Below are 4,179 nucleotides of genomic sequence, written 5' to 3'. Positions count from 1 at the left end.
CTTAACGCAAGATGGCCGTCCCCGCTGTCCGCCGCCAGTCGTCCATCCGGGAAAGGATCTCCCCCCGTCCATCCGCGTGTCGCTCTAGCCGCTCCTTCAGCATCCTCGCCTTCTTTCGCCCTCGGCCTCTCCCGGCAATTTCCATTTTTTCCATCGCCCTACGTCCGGTGCACGGGCTCGCCGTGAGTGACTTTATACGAGGGTGGATCAAATATAAACGAGCCTTTTTAAATTGCGCACCTGTCGGCGGCATGAACGGTCTGCAAAGTTTAAGCAGTGGAGTGAGGTCATGTGAAAGGCAGTAATAACGTTGGCGCGTCACGTGTTTCTTATTCTCAGCAGCAATCACAATGAGCGAGAAAGAGGTACACCCCGCAATTGCACAACGTGTTATTATTAAGTTTCTCGTCAACGAATATATAAATGCTGCTGAAATTCGGCGCCGTGTACTCTCGCAGTTCGGGGAAAGAATCCTTTCATGAGCTCGGGTGAAGCAATGGTGTAACGAATTTAAGAAAAGACAGGAGCGTGTTGAAATCATTGCCTACCCGCGCCATCCCCGCACCAACATCACAGCGCAAATCATTGAAGCTGTTCGAGAACCCATCAAAAGCGATCGGCACTTAACTGTTCTTGAAATCTCCAAGAAACTTCATTTGACTTTCAGTTCGAGCTGCCATCGGTCAAAAGGGTGCGGCATTCCGATCAGAAGTGTGTTGCTTATCCATTACTACGTAAGACCCCACACCGAAACAGTAACACAACAAAAATTGGCCGCTTTGGACTGGGCTGTCCTAGAACATCTACCCTTCAGCCCAGACTAGTCACCATGCGACTTCCATATGTTTGAGCCACTCAAGGAAGCCCTTGGTGGATAGCGCTTCACAACGAACGAGGAGGTGCAGCAGTTCAAATGCAATTGATTTGATACACGTCCGCGAACTTTTTATGATACCGCGATTAAAAAATTACTAGGCCGTTGGAGGAAGTGTATAGATGAGGTGGAGGACTATGTAGAAAAATAAGAAAATATAAATAAGAAATGAATTTGAAAAATATATAGTTTTTTTGCAATAGGCTCGTTTATATTTGATTCACCTTCGTATAATCTACGAATCATTAGAGAATGACGTCTTTTATTACATTTCGTGAAATTTATATTTTGTATCTGTTAAAGGCTTTCGGTAAATCTGAACGATAACATTTGTATATTAACAGTGCGCGCGCACGCGTGTGTGTATATGTGTATGTATGTGTGCGTGTGTGTATGTATGTGTGTATATACCTTTTATATCATTATAAAAATATTTTACATATGCGTAAAATGGATTATATTCAACTGAATCCAAACCTACTAAAAATTGGTGACATTATTTGGTTTAAATATAAAAGTACAATTTTTATAATTCACGATGCCACGAAAAATCAATACGGGATTTAGGGGACTTGATTTTATACTGCTAAGAAAGGAAAATAAATATTGGGAGTACAAATTATTTCGGCCCGTTTTTTGTAATCAAAAATTCATTTATTTCGAAACAATATGAATGAACAGATTAATCAAAGTATTGTCCATCACTGGCTACTATTTTTTCCCACCGCTCAGGCAATTCTCGAATTCCAACTCCAAAAAATGTCTCGTCTCTTGAGGCGATCCAAGTTAAGAGCCTATTTTCGATTTCTGCAAACGAAGTTAACCGGTGACCTGCCAAATCGTGCTGCATCTGTCGGAACAACAAGTAATCAGAAGGAGCAATGTGCGGCGAATACGGCCGGTGCGGTAAAATATCGCACTTGAGTGTTTCCAAATAATTTCTTATGATTTTTGCAACATGAGGCCGAGCGTTATCATGCAAAGAAATAACTTTGTCATGTCTTTGCTTGTATTCCGGCCGTTTTTCGTACGGGAACTGCTTGTTGCGTAACTCCCAATGATTCCGCAAGCTCCTCTTACGTTTGACCAGGATCTTCATCAAGTTATGCCTCCAATTCTTTGTCTTCGCTTTTTTTGGTTGTTCAGAGCGAGGCTTGCCTTCAACACTGAAATCATCATTTTTAAAACCATTCCCTACATGATTTATCAGTTGGAGTACTGTCACCATAATCTTTTACAAGTATTCGATGCGCTGCAGCTGCGCTTTTCTTCCAATTAAAGCAGAAAACTAAAACCTCCCGCAAATGCTGCTTAGTTAACACAAAATGTGACATATTTAACACAGTAAAGAACAGGGGTTTTGTATGAAACGCAAAACGATATAAACTGAATATTATTGACAATTTTCTAACTTCTATTAAACCACCGAAATCAGCTGTCACTATGAAATATTCATAACAGCCAGTGCCATCTTTTGAAAATATACAGAAACTTATTTGTACTCTCAATATAATTTCAGTGATATTACTGATATTTATCGCATGTAACATTGTTCTCCTTCAATTTCGTCATTAATTATCTTTTCCGTTTATATATATATATATTTTTTCTTTTGTTCGTAATATTATTCTTATTGTTGTCTTTTTTATATTTGTTTTTTCCTTTTCCTGCTTTCTTATATATAAAGTACTATAGTAAAGGAATTATTCAATAAATGGACAAATAAATAAATAAATAATTTCCTTGCGATTTCTCTCAGTGTTCGCGTCGATCTATCATTCCTTTCGTTCCCGTTACGATTGACCGAAAGTCAGCATTTTGGTGCATTTCAAGCGATGAAATGTATTGTAGAAAAAATTTTAGCTTACATTTGTTAGACTTTCGATAGTAATTATGATTATTTTATATTCGAATAGACGTCGAAATCGCGGTTTTCACGGATAAATCTGTGAATCGGTCACTTGTACTGTTCGAAATCGGCGCAAGAGTCGTATAAATATGAGTCGATTTTAATCTGTTAGATTTATCATTATTCATTGCTAATTAACGATTCAATTTCTTAAATTACAAACTGTCAAATAATACATTTTGAAGCGTCCGTTGTTGATTTCGATAAGTTTTTTATAAGTTTTTTCGTTGCAGGGCAGTACAGTTACTTTTAAAAATAAGATATGTATTAGTTCGAGTCATAAATAACTTTCGAAGCAGTTAGGTAGAATTTATTATTTGTATCTATCCACTATAACTCAACAGGAGAAAGGAGTTTTTGCTTCCTCTAAATAGATAAGGGTTCACTTAGTTTTCTGACAACTATTTTGTGTGGTGTACGTTACATTAAACTGTTGTTCCTAACCCCTAAAATGGAGAGTAAAAAAGTGCATATTCGTCATGTGATACTTTGGGAATTTAAACAAGGCAATAGTGCTATGGCGACAGCTGAAAAAATATGCAGTGAATATGGTGAAAGACTATTAACCGATCGGGCAGTTAGAAATTGATTTGCTAAATTCTGTTCTGGTGATATGACCTTAAAAGACGAACCGAGGGCCGGACGTCCTTCCGACCTTGATGACAACCTCTTAAAAGCCATATTGGAGCAAAATCCACGTCAATCAACAAGAGATATAGCAGGAAGATTGAATACATCAAAATCAACTGTTTTCTGCCACGTGAAGAAAATAGGGAAAGTCAGAAAGTTAGGAGTATGGGTACCTCACAATTTCAGTAAACGGAATAAAGAAAATCGCAAGTCAATCGCCACAAGTCTGCTCTCACGGGTGAAAATCGAGCATTTCTTAGAGATTATTTAATTATAACAGGCGATGAAAAATGGGTTACCTGTGACAATATCGTCCGTAAAAGACAGTCTTGATATTTGACAGTCTTGATCCTTGTCGGACAGTGGTCTGATATATTAGATGGTAAACTTAGTTCCTGTGGTTTTTTTGTTTAAAAAACTCATTTATTTCGACATCGAAAGCAAAAAATACATTAATCGAAGTATTTTCCCTCGCCAGCTACACATTTTTCCCATCTTTCAGGCAACGCGTAGATTCCACTACGATAGAACGATTGGTCTTTTGATGCAATCCATTTGTCGATCCATTTTTGCACATCCTCGTAATTTCTGAAGTGTGTATCCATCAAGCCGTGCTGCATCGACCAGAACAAGTAATAGTCCGAAGGAGCTAAGTCTGGTAAATACGCTGGGTGCGGGAGAACTTTCCACTTGAACTACATCAGTGTTTCTTTGACGGCTTTGGCAACGTGTGGTCGAGCGTGGTTGTGCAAAAGCATGACTTTAC

General features: G+C 38.5%; 1 pseudogene; it reads left to right on the top strand.

Annotated features, from left to right (window-relative positions):
- Positions 1-3,234: 3,234 nt before the first annotated feature.
- Positions 3,235-3,684, top strand: LOC106747103 (annotated as a pseudogene).
- Positions 3,685-4,179: the final 495 nt, after the last annotated feature.

Source organism: Dinoponera quadriceps, unplaced genomic scaffold (assembly GCF_001313825.1).
Source record: "Dinoponera quadriceps isolate SergipeBrazil2010 unplaced genomic scaffold, ASM131382v1 scaffold2149, whole genome shotgun sequence".
Taxonomy (NCBI): domain Eukaryota; kingdom Metazoa; phylum Arthropoda; class Insecta; order Hymenoptera; family Formicidae; genus Dinoponera; species Dinoponera quadriceps.
The sequence above is the reverse complement of the archived record's forward strand: the minus strand, read 5'-3'. Positions and strand labels throughout refer to the sequence as shown.